Consider the following 19,909-nt stretch of genomic DNA (forward strand, 5'->3'; position numbering starts at 1 on the left):
TCGGACGAAAACGATAAAGTCGGGGCAGTGATTGAAAAAAAAATTGAAAACATTTCCCCACCCCCTAAGACGCGGAGAAGGCACGTGGAAAAGTCGGCCGCGACGGAGGAGTTGAGCGGCGGCGGCGCGCGAGGACGACGCGACGACGACGCGGTCGCGAAAACGTAGAGGAAAAAAAAAGGCGGACCCACGGCCGCCGCCGCCGCCGCGTGGAGTCAGTGCCCGAAGACGATGGTCCGTACAGGATTCCGGCCGCGGCGCTCTATTGTCAGTACGACGCACGTGGCGTGCGCTCGAACAGACGTTTCTCCGCGGGCCGACGCCGCTTTCGCCAGTAGCGAATACGCGCGCACGCTGCCGCGAAAATAAAAATAATCGAGTTGAAAACCGATGGAAAATAAATAACGCGGCCGATCCCGTCGCAAAAACAGTGCTTTCGTTACGTTTTGTTCGTTCTTTTTGTTCTTTATTTATTTGTTTAATTTTTTTTTTCACGTTTTCTCCGCGACCGAACATATTTCCGTCGTCCGTGTCGCGTACAACGTCCGTTTCGGCGACAACAGTGTTTAAAAAAATAAAAAACAATAATAATAATAATGTTTGCGCGCGAAAACGATTTTTAAACCCATAATAATAGTTATAATAATACCGTATCTGTTGTGCACGCATAATCGCACACTCGTACGTTTAGCGACCGTTTCGTAGACGCGTGTTCTTTGCCGTCAGGTTATTTTTTTTTTTCGTATTTGTGTTCCGAGATCTCGCAACAGCTCGCGGCTCTAAGATATTTGGAATCGCCCGGACGACAAGCGTGTGTAATCCACGTCAAATGAGGTAAAGTACCTGCGCGTGTATACTAAAATTAAACCGTAAAACGTAGTGCCGCGTGTACCCCGAGGTTTTTTACTAGTGTCCGGGAACCCTTAGAGGGTTGTCCGCGAGCAGTGACTCTGCCAAATTATACAAAAATCGAATCATACAAAACCATCGGGTATAATAGGTTCTTGTACCAACAAGTTATATTTTATAAAATCATTAACACCAATAAAACATTGGTAAAACTTGAATCAAAGATTTATTTTTCCTTTTTTGAAAGGGATCCGTGACTACACGTATCTTAAAGCGGTCCGGAAATCAAAAAACGTTAAGAATCGCTTGTGTATACGGAACGCGTGTGACTTATGATATCGTCTCGTAGTCAGGGTCCAGGGGAGGAATTGATGACTCAAAGCGTTTCCTCGTCTTCGACTTAAAAAAGCCCCCCATTTATCAAGTAATTAACTAATGTTCGTTGAACCGCATGTGCGCGTTAAAAGTTTTATTTTCTTATGATATGTTTTTCTATGGCGATTAAAAGAATTACAATAATTAATTACATTTATAAAAAGCGAATCATCGTACTTTTTATTTCGATCGGTGATTTTGAAAATGTATAGCACGACTGTACCGTATACTCCACGGAATGCATTTCGAAATCGTAATGTATAGTACTACAATATTACAGATTATATTAGGTTAGGTCGCTAAAAGACGATATTCTCGTTTACCGTAATTTTATATATTTATTTATTTTTAATCGTTGTACCTTTTAAATTCGAACCCGCGTAAAAACCTACTAAATTTTTCGATTAGTACACGGTACCGTGAACGACTCCGTACGACCCCGACCGTGAAGTATTTTTAACGATACACCAGATATATTATACCACAACACGAGGAGAAATATATTTACGACTGAAAGAAACGACGTTAGGTAGTAACACGTAGTATCGCGAATAGTGTTTCCCGACTAATCGCAAACGCACACGATACATACGCTCGCGTAAACGTAAAATATTATGATCGCAAGAGTACAAGAGTATCGCGAGCCGACCGCGTTTAATCGCGTTCAAACGCTGCGCTGTTACTGCGATCGCTGACTGTAGCGAGGGGACCCCGTTTAGAAAATAAAGGGGCCCCTAAACTCGTAGAAGTGCAAAGAGAGCGAACCGGACAGAGAGAAGGCGGTAAACGTTGAAACCTAATAGGTAAATCAAAAACAACGATGATTGCATTCGACTGTCGAGCGCATATTATACGACGATATCGTTAGGAGATGTACTCGATTTTCCGGAGATGTACTCGAGACGAGATGAAACAAACTTGGTTTGGGTGGATTTGGAGAAAAAAAATTACGGTAATTTTATCTCTTTCGTATGGAATCCCGCCTCGATTGTTTTACGTGGTAAATATAGTGTTAATAACTAATTATGTGATGAAAACAAGTTCAACAACGCGGTTTTTACTATGGAAACACAGTTGTGTGCATACATTTTTTCCACGATTATAATATCTTGGAAGGGGACCAGGGCACATGAAATTGTTCACACCGGTGCCCCTTAACACCCATTTGGGCCACTGAATACAGCGTGTATGTGTCATGAATAATGTCGATGGTGAATAATATTAAAAACCATCTGTTTGTTACTCGCGAGCTTTTGGACACATCGAGGGGACACGCATACGGATTACCCATATAATGTGTATATATTATAATCTTGTGTGTACCGATTTCGTCTGGCTATGGCATAGCGTACGACAATGATGCATTGTCCATCTCCATAAACAAAAATTATATGCCATGTAATACAATCCAATAACGAACGGCAGCGCTTCGGTTACGCGTAGAACTTTACGTCGTTACACATGTTTTACAAAAAAAAAAAAAATAATAATAATAATAACAATAATTCAATATTATCATTCATGCCTTGCGTATAGAGAGACATTTAAATTATCCGTAAGTGTACGTACCATATTGTGCAACAATCGTAAAACTTTGGATAAAAAGAATGATAAATAAACTTACTTTGATAATAATACAACGATATTGTTATTATTCCTCGGACGATATATTGTGTTCGCTGGTCGTCTCCAGTCGAGGATAAATCTTTCCGCAGCGAAATACCGAAATACCGCGGAATACCAGTGACGACGAATTATAATCGCCTAATCGCGTTTACGAAAGTAAAGTTCCCACGACCACGTCGTATACGACGCATTTTACACACCAAATCGTCTGCATAAGTACATGCCGCGGTTCAGGTGATTTTTGGTTAAAACTAACTGTATTTCCGTGTTTTTTTTTTTTTGTTTTGTTTCGATTCTCTCCCAATGTAATGATGAGAGCGCTTTACCCATAGTATGTACAAGCGCTATTACCCTTTCAACAGTTGTTATCAGCACACCTGAGTGCGGTTTTTCATAATGTCATTGTCGTTTCACGTTTAATATGCTTAAACAACATATGTTCATAGCTTATAAAATGTAAATACTGCTGTTAGAATACGATCTAGAAAAATATATATTCATCGTGCGTATATAATCTGCTGTATTAACGACAATAAAAAAGGGTGACTGACAAATTGTCGTATACTCTGTTACCGTATGCGTATCATGTAGGTATATTTACAATCGGTTGTGTATATATTTTTCCGTTTTTTTCAATACTTACCCATTGTCGTCGTCAGTGTCGTTGAAAAGAAACTTTAAAATGTATTTTCTACTACAGTCGTAGTACGCAAAAAGTTGTGATTTTGCCACTCGCCTTTAACCTTTGAATTATTAATGAATGCGCAGTTTTGTTGCAAAATTAAGTTTTTACAAAATGTATAATTAACGATACACTTGCACTTGAAGTGTTTCAGAAAAAATTCCGCTCGTCTTACGAAAATTTTTACGAAAACGGTTAGCGTCATCGGTATACTTACTTGATACTTATAGTAATTATATATGTCACACGTTAATGTTTTTTTAATTTTTATGCAACATAAATGGATAAAAAACTGAATACGCATAAACGGCAAATGAATACGGATCAAATGTCATTAATAATTTTGCGCCAATAATAATGGGTTTCGTATATTTTTGCGCCAACCGCTTTAATTGTGACACCCTTGTAAACTTCCGAAAGTCCTTAGGGACACTCATAAAATTAAACGTTTTATCTTGATCAAACACGTTATAGTATATTATATTGTTGCATATTTAACACGTAAAAAAAAACAAACCACATTGCCAATTATGTCAGCCAAGGATATTAATATTTCGCATACCCATCTAAATACAAAATACGTTTATAAATTATAATATATATATATATGCAGAGACCCGCCGAAACTCGTACATCTCGTTTTTTATCAAACCAATCGACTTCTTTTATGTAACGATTATAGTAATATAATCGTTTCTATTAGACATTTAGATTGTGAAAGTTGTAGCAAATAATAATTGATCACGGTTAAAAATAATAATTAAACAAAGATACAGAGAATATTTCATACCAAAATCTTACATAATCTTACCATTAAGTATTTCTACGATAATTTATATATAAATATACATGGACAATGAGTAAGTACAACATTTTTTTTTTTTTTAAAAAATAACATAAATAGTTATCGAAAATTACTAAAAGGAAAAATTTGTTTATTTCTTCTTCAGCGATAGCATAAAACGATGTAGCTGATTGTTTGATATATGAGTCAATTCACGGCAGTGCCTTAAAATGTATTATTACTAGGAAAAATTACATTGTTCAAAACTATTATTTTGAATATTTTCAAATGATAATGTATAAACTATAGATATTTGTCAGGCTCTTTTGGCTTAATTAAATAATGTATTGTCAAATATTTATTAAATAAATATTGTATTAAATGAACCGATATATATATTTAAATAGTATGTTAATTTAAATGATCTGTTAATATAATTTTTTTTTTTATAGTCGCTTACTGTATTAATAATAATAATATCAACATTTCAATACATTCAAATCATTAACATCACTTATCTACTTAGATTAGGTCGATTGGTATGGATAGATTTTTTATTAAGATTAATTATGTAACATGCCAGTTGGCGTCGAGCTTATAATGTGATGACTTTAAATTAAATGTTATTGAGTGGTCAAATTTTGAATCTGCCGATCCGTCATGGAAACAGAAAAATAGTTCATGGTTAATAATAATAAATTATTATGCAGCTTAAGTAATACTTGAATTTTATGACACGTAATAATCATGTATAACATCATAGTTTGCGTTAGCAACAATTCTACAACAATTTAATCATTTTCGATCGTTGTGTCTACAATAGTATCATTAATATTCGTTTGAATTACTATAAAGCGTTCATATTATATTAATCACGTGGATCTTACTTACCTCCTGTTTCTTCAAGTCTATAAAAAAATTATAAAAGTATATTATCATAATAATCAAAAACGGACCATCATGTAGGAAATATACGTAGAAAACTAGCTGATAACTGGTATTTTAAACTTTTACGCACAAAAATAATATTATGTATTCTCAAAACGTTCTCGATCGACCGTGATTTAATACAATATGTTTGTTGGCCAACTTCAGCTGGTTATTAGCAACCAAAATAATGTTTTATTTGTCGAGAAAATATATACTTATAATTTATTCGAAAAAGAGGCTCCTTTATTTTAGTGCTAAAATATTAACTAAATAAAACAACAACGAAGACTGGTTTCGTATGCATTCATCATTTAAATTTACAAAGTGTATAAATATATAATTTACCAGTATATGGTAACATAATTCATAATTTGTTAGAAAAAATCAAATAACTGATTTTATGATTACAGATAACATATCTTGTTGTTAATTTGTTCAGAGAAGAACATTCATTACTATAACTTTATGTTGATATGAAGAAATTAAATAGATATATTTTAAAATATTAAAATGCGTTTAATTTAAGATTAGATTGTTTCTATTAAGTATATACCTATATTAAGTAGTAAATATTATTTTTTTTTGGTTTTCCGTTGAAATTATTTAATAATAATATAAAATAAATTATTGATCTCAAAGGATATTATTTTTAATATCGATAAAATCTTTGAAAGTTATACGAGTATTTTTCGAACATGTTGAACGTTGATGTACGAAAAACTACTCTGTTGTCTAAAATAATGATACGGCAGTTTTCCCGTATATTATATATATTTAATATTCCAATAGCAAATAAATGTAATTATGTTTTAAATGTCTTACTGAACAGTGATTTATTATTTCAATAATTCCCACGAGGACCTATCATGAAATGTATCATAAAATATACTTAAGCAACAATTTTGACTCGATACGAATAGTATTTATATTATATAATATATTCATATGACTAATATACATACATTATGTTTAATATAGGTACGTATATACATATTTAGTTTTTATTTCGATTAAATTATATGCCTCAATTCCGCGGTACATTATTAAATTTGTTGATTTTGCAAATGATGCACTGGCTGATCGACGATAAGTTTTGTAAAGTGCATTTAATAATTTCGATCTGGTTTTGTCCAACGTGGACAATTTTTAATTTAATAACAGTGAAAAATGCAATACTAATTATACTCTGGACTTCTTGTACTCAGTATACATAATATACTTATACAATTATGGGTTTACATATTTATTATTTACATAATATTAGTAAAGACGTCTGATTTGCTTTAAATTAAATTATAATAATTTGCAATTTAATATTCATTTTTCAAACATGGTTATATTTTCTCGCGCACATATAATACTATATATTATACACAAACACACACACACACACACACGCGCGCGCGTGAAAAGTACGTAGGTATCCAATTTTTCAATAAATATATTGTAGCACAAGCGTTGGCAGAATGAATTTTTATATCGTTATCAAAAGTGGATTATATGGAATTCAAAAATTGAAAAACCGAACTCGGAAGAAGTTACGTATTTTTCCAAACAATCGACCACGTTAATCACTACTCCAGTATTGTACGGATTCCGTAATAATTCATCCAGACACCTCGAGTCTCACTAATTTTTCTTTTTTTATGGTCCACTGCGCCTCGGTCACCAGATTTATTTGGTAATTTCAAGACGAATAGCTTTATCAGTGTTCTAAAGCTCCCGTGCACACGCACGCCTGGCCCAACGACACCGTTTTATCATTGGCCACCGCGTTTCTATTACATCTTATACGTATTATATATACAATGTACATGTATAAAATGCGTGTGCTATCGTATGCGGTATATATCGACTAAATAATAATAATAACGATAGTATAAGAGTAGTTGTGTTTAAGTCGCGCGTGGCAGTCATTTGACAGACTATATATACGTGTATCTGGAAACATATATATATATATATATATATATAATATATTAAACGACACATGACAGGCCTTAACAGATTGCAAACGGCGATTCGTATCGTAATTTCATGGATTTGTCTCCAGTTCGTGGTCACCGAGTGTACGACGAAATGGGCCGAAGAATTCTGGAATGCAGTTTGTACAGAAGGGAAAGGGAAAAAAAACAAAACGAGTTACAAAAAAAAATGTATAAAAACCAATATATTATATTGAATATGTGTGAAGAGAATCTTCTCGCGTGCAATATAATATATTGATGTGAGAAAAAGATAGAGAGAGAAAGAGAAGAAACGTTTTTTCCGATGGTATTAGTTTAAGTTTTTGAACGGTCTAGTGAATTCTATAATAATGAAACAAAAAAAATACAACTTTTCATTACGAGAATTAATGATAAAATAAAACCGTGTTGGTACTATTTAATACTTTATTTTCTTTGAAAAATAGTATCAAATGTTTGATATGACCATCTGAAGTGGGCTCTCACAGTTTTATCAAATCGAAATTGACACAAAAGACGTGAATGGAAAAAAGACATAAATGCGTCCGTTTGTACAGTTGAACGCGTGTTAGTTTGTTGTACGATTCTATTGTAATTGTATTTATTTCTATTGAAAGAAAATAAACATATATATCAGAGCTAAAAGGATTTCGAAGATTTCCTTTTAAAACTTTTCGACATCTAAGTGAGAATGATTTTATAACAGTATGCTACATAGGTGCGTACTATTTTCGTACAAAATGTTGAATATCTAAGTAGTATATTGGAAACACTTAAATATGTTAAATTTGCACAACATTTATTCATCTTGGTCTTTTAAAAAAATTCCAAAATATTCATATCGGTTTAAAATTATTTTAAAAGTTTTTGACAAACGTTTTAAAACGGTTTAAAAAAACGTTCTACGTACCCGTATAGTGTAATATACGCATTACAACACGTATATTATACAATATTTATGTTAATATTTATTATTATTACTTTTTTTTTTTAGTATTTGATCTAAAATATTTCCTAACCTAAAATATCATTGGCAAATAGGTGTCATAGTTATAACCACAACGTTGAACAAAAAAACTTCTTCTGTCGTAGTTTATGGAAAAACAATATATAGCGTTTTACTTTTGCTGTCATAACTATACCACATACTAAAAATACCGGTTTGCTCTATGTATAAGACATTGACATTTAGAGTTTCCTCCTTTTACCGGTTGTGAGTCATGAAAGTCTAATGATTTTTCTTAACGCCTTTTTGCTATTTATACGTTTTAGTTCTACTTGAGTATGGTGTATTATATATCAATATACACTGTAAGTCTTATTATCAATTTTTTTTTCATTTTACTTTTTGATCGGCTCGAATAATACGTGGGCCAAGTTAAAGAGACGGGTTTTATATTTGCGAATGTATGTGTGTATGTGTACTTGCATATTCGTAAAAATTTATTTGAACTATTAATACGTTTTCAAATCAAATGATTTATTGTAAAGTACACTAGTTATTATACGTTATTTGGATTATACTCGTAAGTATTTATATGTGTGATTCATTCTTGACTATAATCCGACACTTTTTGTGTTCATCGTACAAAACTTTAATAATATAGATGAGAATGAATAGCTCACAATTCAGATTACAAATGATGTCTAAACATTTACGTTTTTACTTACTTTTTAATATATAATTGTAAAATATAGCTTTTGAAATGATTAATTATTTAATGGTATCGTTCAAGTTGCCACTACACTATAATGTACAATGAATTATTTTTCCGCGTTTACTACTCCACATGATCATAACAACACGGCATAGTGATTTATATTTATTTCAGAATGATATTGTGGTGTTGTTCCTTACCGTTAGATAACATTTACTTATCCTACTACAACTATAACCACTATAATATCTAACCACACCGATGAACCAAGCGTGGGACTGTTTAAAAAATTTGATTAGGAAGTAAACAGCATTGCTGTAATGTTTTCGACAAAAATAAAATTATAAATAATAAGTATAGGACATAAGTTTCTTTTTCTCGAAGGAAAGTATTGATTTCTTAACAATTAGTTGTTTACTCGATCAGCCTTTCAGTTGTTCTATCGACGACGTATACTCCTAGGTATTTTTGTCAATATCACGGCTAACGATGTGTACACTATTTAAAGTGCATCATTGTCGAGCTATTTAATGTACGTTTGACCCTCGCAAAGTTGGCTACAATTCGAGGTCGTACGATGTCAAGCATATTATAGATATCACCGAAAATCGACTAGTTTCCTTGTGTTCGCGTTTCACAATATTCGCGCCGTACTTATGTCGCGATTTCTCATCGACTGTATAAGCGTCACTCGGTTTACCGAGTATAATATAAAAATAATTTCGCCGCTAGCGTTTTACATTGTACCGCAAAATCGAAATCTTATTCCTTTGAACAAAGAATCGCGCACACATGTACGTCTTTTAGTGTTCAATACGAGTCGTACTCGTCGCGTATTTTTTAACCGACAAGTGCACAAGTACGTGAGAACTGAATATATTAGTCTATGTAAATACCATATAATTGTAATTACTTATAATGTAAATATATTGTAGTATCTTCGTCCATGGCCGTCTAGTGTACGAGACAATAGATACGGTATTGGTTTAAAAATATCATCGTGTTTTCGCGTACTGTTCAAAAACATTTTGTCGTCATCTCGTTAATGTGAATAGCGGAAAGAATAATAAAAAAATAACATCCCGGTTATAAGACAATGCAAATATATTGCCGATTTTTCACGAAATCTAGAGCGACCGTGAAGTATTTAAAGATCATCATCATCACAATCATCAGTATTATTATCATCACGATTCAACGGCATGAAATACATTGTAAACACATCGTTTATCCGTAGAGAGATTCTTGATTTCTGTGCGCGTGCGACTAAATTTCAACAGCTCAAGTTTTAAAAACAATTCAGAGGTGTGGATCGCTGTCAAAAACACACGACGTTATGTGTTTCGTTTTTATGGCATCTTGATACAACCTTATAAGGGAAAATAGTTGTTTTTACCCAAAATGGATTATTAGTGTGTGTATAATGCAAAATAGAAAAGAAAAATAATATTCAACTTGAACACTGTGTACGTCAACATAATCCTCGTGTTTTTGTTTATTGCGATGTGGACCGGAGTTAGACATTAGACGCAAACAATTCATAAAAATATGTTTACGTGGATCAAGCCCGTTTCGATCCGAGTATTCTAATAGCGCATAACAGTACATCGGAAAATAAACACAAAACCACTATAAAAATAACAGCAAACACGCGTACTATGTACTCGTGTCGAGTGAAGTGTAATGATTTGTTCGGAAATTTTTTATTCGAAATTAAATATTCATGTGATGGGTTCTGCATGTATATTACGCCTGTCGTAACTGTTTATGTTTAAAACGACGTTTTCGTCGAACGGACACGTACAGGTGTACTCTCACGCGCTTTTTGGGATTCAAACACGCCCGAGGCACGGGAGGATCTAAGATGATATGTTGTGGTGGCACACATCCCTCCCCTCTCATCGTATTTGATTGAAGTTATTTAAATTATCAACGTGAAAATATTAATTGAGTTCAAATATTTTTCTCTCCGTCAACATTAAATAAATGAATATAATTGTTTACAAATTGCGGTATGATAACTGATAAGTATTTTCATTACGGCGTGACAAAGATCTTCAGATCGATCGTGAAACAAGACGTGCCAGGCATTAATTTTTGCAAGGCAAAAAATGCCTAGATACGTCACTGGTCGAGCACATACAATACTGGTGCACAACAACTGCAGCGCGGTATAATAATACAACCATGTAGTAGTCGGCGAGAGATATCAAAATCGTGGGATGGAAAAATTTGAAAACCAAATCGACTTGTCGAGATGTATAATATCGTTTAATAACATATTATGTACACTACTCCGTAGCGTGAAACATTCCTGTTTTATTATAATATTATAAATCAAAACGTTTTCGCGCACTTATACTTTCGTCCGATCTTTTTTCCGTATACGCAACGCGAACCATGTACCGTTTATTATTATTGCAATAATTACATTATATGTTTATTCCAAGTTGAAACTCTACGATTTATAATACTCGTTATTATTTTTGATTTTTATATTTTTAACTTTATCGCAGAAACATAATTGTCCACTACTGACATAACGAAATTTATCTTTAAGTATGATTCACACTAGTCAGACACGTACGGACAGACACCGTACCGTACCGTTCAAATATACTATACTTATTGTTCCCATACCTACGTTTTTGCTACAACATCGTAAAGTGCCTACACAAGTTTCCCTTTTTTCCCCTTTTTTTATATTTTATGTTTAAAATATGTTTAAACATTTTTGTGACAATGTATAGAGACATTCTTGGTCTCTAACGAGTTCAATTAATAACTGTAAATTCATCACGTGTGAAAAATATAAAATAGTGAAAAAAATGAAAAGTTTGTTTAATATGTACGAACTTCAAAAGTATGTAACTGCAAATAATTTTTCAGTGAATGACAGCAAACGGATATTATAATTTTATGTCTGTTGTTCATTCACACTTATCATACAGACCTGTTCAGACCGGATCAGACACGTGCCGTCCCGATAAAACATTCTCGCGCGGAATGCCGGACGGACTCTGTTGATTCGCTACGTGTATGAACGGAACGGAAACGTTTAAATGTGAATTGCTGTATTTCAACAAATATTAAAATATTTTCCAGAACGGTACGGTACAGTGTCTGACGGTACGTGTCTGACTAGTGTGAATCATGCTTTATACGCACTCAAAAATCATAACTTCTCGTATAGAAATACGCATGTATAATTTTAATTCTTAGTCAGAAAAATATGTTTATTCTATGGTAGTTTGATTGGCTCTATAATAAAATTGCTTCTATTTAAGTAAGTGGCTGTTGTTAACATTTCCAAAATTACACTACATGTTATATTTTCTTAAAAATACATATTTGTTTTTATGTAAGTTTTTTTAAGATAAAATATATTATACTCATTACCAATTAGTAACTTTAGTACACTATTACACTAACACCATATACATTTTTTCTGAAATAATGAAAACACTCAAATTCCTGTTTATTTTTTATTTTTATCGACTTACAGGGATAAGAACTAAAAACATTCATAATTTAATATTTTAATTAAATTTTTGTTCCAGTAAAATATTAAAAAGAAATTTTCATTTTCATGGGTTGCAAGACTATTAATTTTTACTTTTTGGTCTACAGAACAATAGTGTATTACTTACCATATTAGATTTTGATATTATCAGAAAACAAAGTAAGATGACGAAAAAAATATAATTCTATTTAATACCATACATAATTTTTCTGGAAACTAAATTAATATAAAACCTCACAAGGTTAATAAAAATAAAGAGTAAGAACATTAAAGTATTCATAAGAACAAATTCTTTAAGATTATATTATTCAAATTTTTTTAAAATAATATGTAGTTTTTTTCAAATTTGTTATCAAATTATAAAAATGTAATTAAAATGTAATACTTGTACATTGAGATCTGTATCCCTGCAAGTTATAATAAATTAAACCGAATTTAATTGCCTTCGTTATCCCAGAATAAATCAAGATGGATGTATCTCTGTGAGACACTCTTTACTATAAAAGAATATTTTTATTCCATGTAATGTATTATTTTGAAAAAAATAAGTCTCATTAAAAATGTTAGCTAAACATGTAACGGATTGTTAGGCTAAACTTAAATGAGTAATAAAGTTAAAATTAAAATTAAATTTTATATTAACTAGTTACTTTTGGATTTCTAATAACTTAACTTGTAACTTTATAGCTTTCTAACTAACGTACAACCAATGAATTATATTTTTAGGTTAAATTTATTAATTTTGTTTTACATTTTTTTTTTATCGAATTTTTATTGATTTCACTTCACATTAAAAATATTTCAGTGAATTTTATGTGTGAATCGTTTGAAGTTAAAAATAACTCGACATTTTCCAAATCAGCGTTTTAGATTTTAACTTAAACAAGAAGTTAAATCAACATTTATACATTTTCTTATTTATGCATTTTAATTTGACCGGGCTAAAAAAAAAAGATTGAACTGCCCAGTATTCGCATAGTAAATAGTTTGACCATTGTTAATGATTTGCTACTGCTAGTAGAGCGCGACGCGATATTTTCGAACGCGCTTATATTAATTTTATTGTCGTATTCACATGGTGATACGAAGGAGGAAGTAGAAAACAGCGTTCGCGTCAATGGAATTGTACCGACTTCGTTTTGCCGTGTAATCATGGCAAGCAATCGAGCCGGTATTGGTCCGGAATCGAATTCGTCATCGCCGCGTACTCGTTTATGTACGTATACTTATCGGAACATGAGCGGAGGAATGCTTAAGACGAGCGGATTCGCTCAAACGATATTGTTTACAGACTCTCCAGAGACCGCAACTCTACTTGATTTATTATTGCCTATTGTTATTACCGTTACCCCCTACCCTACTAGTATGCGTCGCGGGTCCAACAGTAAAAAGCACTTTGGACGCGCGGCAAAACGGGGATTCGATTAAAATTTGCTGTTTAGGAGCACATGTGTCGACCGCGACTTGTTACGTGCACGGCGGTGTCATCGCGGGACTCGTCACGTATAGCTCGCCGCGTACCTGTTAACGCAAACGGATCGTTCGCAGCGCATACCGATACGAAATGTGTAGCACTCGGTCGGCAACATGTGGTCGGCGTGTCCACGTGGAAAAGTTACGATCGCACATCGTCGGTGGATATATGTACGCGTGCGGGACGAGTGGTCGTGCGGCGGTTCAATCCATAAGGTAGTGAAAAAAAAGTAAAAAACACTACATCGACGGGTTTAGCGATTCCGCTCCGGAGCTCGTCCGATCCCGTAATCGAATCGTTTTCGTTAGCCGTACATGGGATTGCCCTTGTCGTAGTCGTCGGTACGCACCGCGGACGGGGGCGCGAGACAACGATCTCGGCGGGGGAGGAAAAGAAAAACGAGTAGCGATTTTTGCTCTTTTTTCCTTTGTTCTTCCTTATGTTCCCTTATGTCTCTCCGTACACGTATATCGTTTAACTGTCACGGCAGGATGTTTGCTTCGATAGCTCGTCAAAAACGAAAAAAAAAACCGTAATAATAATACCCGATGTGTACATCGATATACATTATACACACATAGGCGCGTCACCTCCTCTACTATTATTTGCTTTCCGTGTCAATACACGCGTACGAGCGAACGAGCGACTGATAAAAGTCGTCCCCGCGAACACACATACGCGGTCGGCAGACCGTGACTACGCGTGAGATAACGGCGGCGCTTTCTAAAAAACAATTCGAGGCCGATTACGAGTAAACACATTACAATAATATTAGCCGTACTCGTAACCTGGCTATCTAACATGCACGGGGGGGGGGGGAATTTCCAGACGACTCTAGATTACGGGGGCAATTATTTACATATTTACAATGTGTACGTAGTGTACGCGCTCGCGCCCAGTCAATATTTACCCGTTTAAAGTAGACGCGTACAGTACGCGTACGTATGGATTGTAAATAAAATTGACGATGACGTAAACGCGCGCGTTGCGAGCGTAAAAAATAAGAAAATAAAAAAGATTATTTATCGATGTATCGATTTGGAAACGTACACGTACGTGATGGGCCGTCGGTTTCGTGTGTGGTATTAGCGGAAAACGGATAAAACACGATATCGCCTCACCCCGGCGTACTAACGACAATAGCGATGCACGTGTATAAACGTATATAATATTTGTATGATGATTAGAGGGGGACCCGTCGATAAGTCACGATGGGCGCACCGAGCACACAACCGAGCCCATCGGTATTACGATATCCGGAAACCGCTAGTTTTTGGATAAAAACGAAGGACGGTTTACGTTTTAAAAACATCCGTACTTATATCTTGTACGATTTTTAAATATGTACATTATAATTGGCTTTTATTATTCATTTTTACAAAACGTTTATTCATATTTTTAACTTAATGTTGTACGAGTGCTATATATACATAGTTTAATTGGTTCAGCAAGTGCTTTGTAGACTTTAGTAATATTATAAGGAATTAATTGTACTTTTTAACCTAATATTATTTTTTTATTTTTTTAATTTAAACTACTCTGTGTAGTTAATAATCGTTTCTATTATACATAATATAGTTTCTTGAAATCTTTGTGACTTGAGTGGTAAAGGGCTTACATTATTTTCACTAACCTTTATTTAATACGTGCGTGGAAAATACGTTAACGTGCCGAGTGTTGTATTTAATTTAAATGATAAGTATAAATTTGTATGTGGTGTACGTAATAATAACAGTGGAAAAAGAAAGCGCATTACGATAAGTCTTATCAATGATGATACAATAATATATATATATATATATATATATATATATATATGATAATGGTGTAATAGTTATTTATGTTAGTTTATAATATGGAACTATAGCCGTTTTTTAAAAGACTCTGTTTAGCATATTTGGACACTTTCAAAGTGGTTTTTTCCCCGTGCAATGTCGATATCATCGAGTAATAAAAAAAATGTAGTCCTATAATACGTGCGATTAAATTTCAAAACCATTAGTCGCGGGGATTTATACATTGTAAACATTCACTTATTGCAAATTACCGTGTACAGTTAAATTTTTTTTTTCATTTTCCTTCCTCTCACTCCACGTCAATCCGATTCTGCGTGTATAAACACAGGCTCACGCACTGTCTAAGAGAGTTTGCGTGAATCGTAATAATTGATGTGTTCAATATTGAAATTCGCATGTTGCTAGAGTGTTGAGTGATCGAATCCAAAGTTTTCTTTTCTCATCCTTACCCGAGTGTTTAATCTCCGGCAGTTAAGCCGCCGTTCAAACGCGCGCACAGGTGTCCGCGGTCGAGAGCGAATTCTGCGCAACATTCGAAACAGACGTTTGCGTACATAAACGTAAACGCGTACACAAACGGACACACACATACTTTGCGTGTATAGTACGCGTATGTTATTAATCTTTATCGGTGTACTGTAATGATTAGTGGTATACCTACGGATGTTTACCGAATTAAAACGAATTGTGTACACAACACGGTCAACATGTCAATTTGCGGTATTTACTGCGACGGTGTTTTGCATGCTGTACAGAGTGTTCCAGGTGAAAGACAATGTGAAACATTTCTTTTTCGCATTGTATTTTTTGCGTGGACGACCCTCGTTGCGAACCAGCTTGTTGACGGATGCGAGATACTCGTGGTTTAAGTAGATTAAAAAAAAAATCAATTTTAACAGGCACGTTAAACTACGATTTGATATATTTTGCTTGGGTTACGAAATTAACGTCGTGCATCGAATTAACTCGATGTAACAATATTTATTCGTAGATTGTGATGAACACGGCGACTCTGGCGATTCAAACCGAAAATTGGAATCGTATTATTTTATTTATCTATCGCCTTTTGTTGATAAACATTATAGCGACGCGGTTAAATTAAACACGAATATACCCCAAATTACACGGAAAGAAAATTAACAAAAAATGTAAACAACGTAGCCAGGGGAGTTAATGAAATCGATGGTTGAATGAATGTTAGGAATGGAACGAGTGTTAAAGGGAAGATGTTGGGAGTAGTATAAACGAAAAAAGATGTGATTGAAAAAAGGAATTACCTTTAAGGAAGAAGGAAAGAGCGATTAAAAATGTTGTGATTAAAATCATTGATCGATTTCTCACGAGGTCTAGCCAAGAGAGGAGAAGAATTGAGAGACCGTTTGAACGAGTACTGGGGGAGTAGGTTATGCTTTATTTGAAGGTAGGGGAATGAGACAATCAGACGCTTAAGAATGTCGAGGTTGCTAAACCGCGGGTATTTTAGAATTGCAGGGGTGTTATTTTTGTGCGATTTGACGGAGCTCAGTGGATCTCTAGGATCCTCGAGGATCAGTTTGTTGACTCGTATTATTCTTGTCGTTTAACAGTATTTATTTTTTTCCCCGAAACAATCTCACCAGAACGTGGTATTATGATACGTGCGTAAAGTTCAAATATCTATATGGTCATCGTACGAGAAAAAAAACCATTCGAGGTTACATTTTGACCAGGTAACGTTTACAGAATTGAAAATATGTTCGAGTCATATGGATCATAAGTGGTTGCGTTTTTTGTGAAGTACATATTGTGTAATTTTAGAATTCGTGCATCCAACGGTTTGTTTTGACTAAACGTGTCATTATACGGGTTAAGCCGGCAGCCGTCAAGATTCGTCTCAGAAATCATTATACAAAAAAGGCAAAAACCACATATTTTTTCAAACATATTTATATAATTATTATTATTTATAAACATAACGTAAACGACTCGCCAGAATACATATTATCGGTTTTATTATTGAAAATACATTTTCGATCGTTCGCGCTACGAGATCTTACACCCAGCGTGAAAGGACCTGTACACTATTAATCACACGAATTACTACACAGTGTTGGCATTTTTGAAAAATCAAGGTTCTTCAAAAAAGAACAACACTCGAAACGTACGTAACAGCTTTGTGACCGCGAGCGCTGCAAAGCGGGTCGCAGTAATTTTCTGATGACAAAACTGTCGGTAACGTCTATAAAACGTTTTTTTTCTCTTCTACATCGAGGAATACGTTCGACCGTGTTTAACGCGGTTTTTATATAAATTCGCATATTTCTTAATCAATCTCATTGTTGGTTGGAAATTAAATCGACTAACAGATTAAAATATCGTGTTTGGTAAAATATAAATTAATGAATTATAATCTACTACATTTCAGGGATACAACTGACTTGGTAAAAACCTTGCGGAAATCGACCGCTCTCTTTTAATTATGATGCTAATCGACTATTGTTGTGTGAAAATTTAATAACAAATGTTTTTAGGGGACTTCTCCGAAGTGCGAAACAGTAAATTATAAACCCAAATGTCTTCTTATCTCGGAAGTATAAAGTTAAATGAAACTGTGTGGAGTTTATATCAGAGACCGAAATAACACACCGGAGGTGCATTTCATCCTCGACGATTTTTTACGTAAGCCGTGCACAACATTCATTAAAACAAAGAAAATATAATTTTTTTACACTGGCAAAACGTGATAAACTATTTCGCAACATTGCTTCTTTACGTACTATTTTATTAATCGGTTTATAACGTTTTCGAGCGCAAGTAATACATATATAATTTTAAAATATCATAAATGTATATATATACAGGTAAGCACACTGTTTAATTAATGGCTTGTTGTTTAATATAATATGATACCATGGCTTTTACTATTTTACAACTCTCTAACTTACAATACACGTAAATGTAGGTGTAACAATTCAGAATACATAACGCATTATTCTAATGTGCTCATTAGTTCACCGATATTGCTTATACGCGACTATAATAATATTAATAATGTACCCTACAACGGTGTATTATGTTATAGTTTCAGAATTGGGTTAACTTTCAAAGGGGATTAATGTATAAGATATTTCGGTGTACTTTAGACGTATTTAAATGTATATTATATAGTAATAAAAGAAGTATAATAATATGTTGTATTAAAATATAAAATAATATTTTTTTTTAATGAAAACGAAGAATGATGTTCTTCATTAAACAGTATTAATTTACTAAATATACATTTCATAATTGCAGTATTTCTGACATTATAGAATCAGAGTGATTGTTAATTTATTATATATATACATATGTTAATATTTCGATAAAAATTACGCCAATTATATTCATCAGTATCCATTTTATTTTTATATTATCTAGTGTTATTTATTCCAAAAAGCATATCTTAATTACACTTGTTAAGTATAAATAAGAGAGAAATTATCAATAAATATCATTTTTGTTTGGGGGGGGGGGGGGGTTAGTCTGTTAATTTTGAAGAATTAGAATTAAAATTGAAATGAAACGTAAAGATTTATAAATCATGGATTTGATAAAAAAAAAATATTTATATAAAATGCTAATAACCTTTTCTGTTTAAAAAAATAAATGAATATTAAAAAATACATGAGTAATATATTATATTATATAAATATTATAATTATAATCATTGAGTAAATTCCCGTTAATCAAAGATCTTGACACGTTGCACACATAAAGAGTATAGAATACTTATTGTTTTCTTGTTTCCCTCGGGTTAAATACTAAAATGGGAATTTTCATCTTTTAGGGATAATATTGCATTATTTTAGCAAATTGTCTATAATAATTTATTAATAAATAAATCATACATTGTTTTCGACGTTTTCAATAGAAGAACTGCCCTACCTATACAGTTTAACGATTTTATGCTAACCTAAAATGAGTATATGATTCCTAAGTAATATTTCTTGATGATATTTAAAAAAAAAACATTATTTCTGTTTATTATTATGTATACATAATTCCCAGCAAGTGAATTAAATATAATATTATTCATAGTATACGATGTAAATAACGATTTTGATACGGATTATCGCGTAACTATTACATTTTCAATACAACTTTTAACATTTTGTATATGATAAAATAATAATGATTGAATTCATTATGTTTTGTTGTTTGAAGTCGATTCTCATCGTTTAATATGTATGCAGAGTACTAATGTAACAAATGTTTTTGAAGTTTTTC

General features: G+C 33.2%; 1 protein-coding gene across 3 annotated transcripts in view; it reads left to right on the forward strand.

The window, feature by feature from the left end:
• The first annotated feature begins 235 nt into the window (after positions 1–235).
• The window catches only part of LOC112688349 (growth hormone secretagogue receptor type 1-like), a 179,526-nt gene continuing 159,852 nt past the window's right edge, over positions 236–19,909 (forward strand). For 2 of the 3 annotated variants that reach the window (XR_003149059.1, XM_025561510.1), the window contains exon 1: positions 236–834. The gene's annotated coding sequence lies outside the window, so the exon portion shown is untranslated. The remainder of the gene's footprint in view (positions 835–19,909) is intronic. The other variant, XM_025561511.1, reaches the window with a different exon arrangement.

Source organism: Sipha flava, unplaced genomic scaffold (genome assembly GCF_003268045.1).
Source record: "Sipha flava isolate LNK unplaced genomic scaffold, YSA_version1 38_pilon_pilon, whole genome shotgun sequence".
In the NCBI taxonomy this organism is placed as follows: domain Eukaryota; kingdom Metazoa; phylum Arthropoda; class Insecta; order Hemiptera; family Aphididae; genus Sipha; species Sipha flava.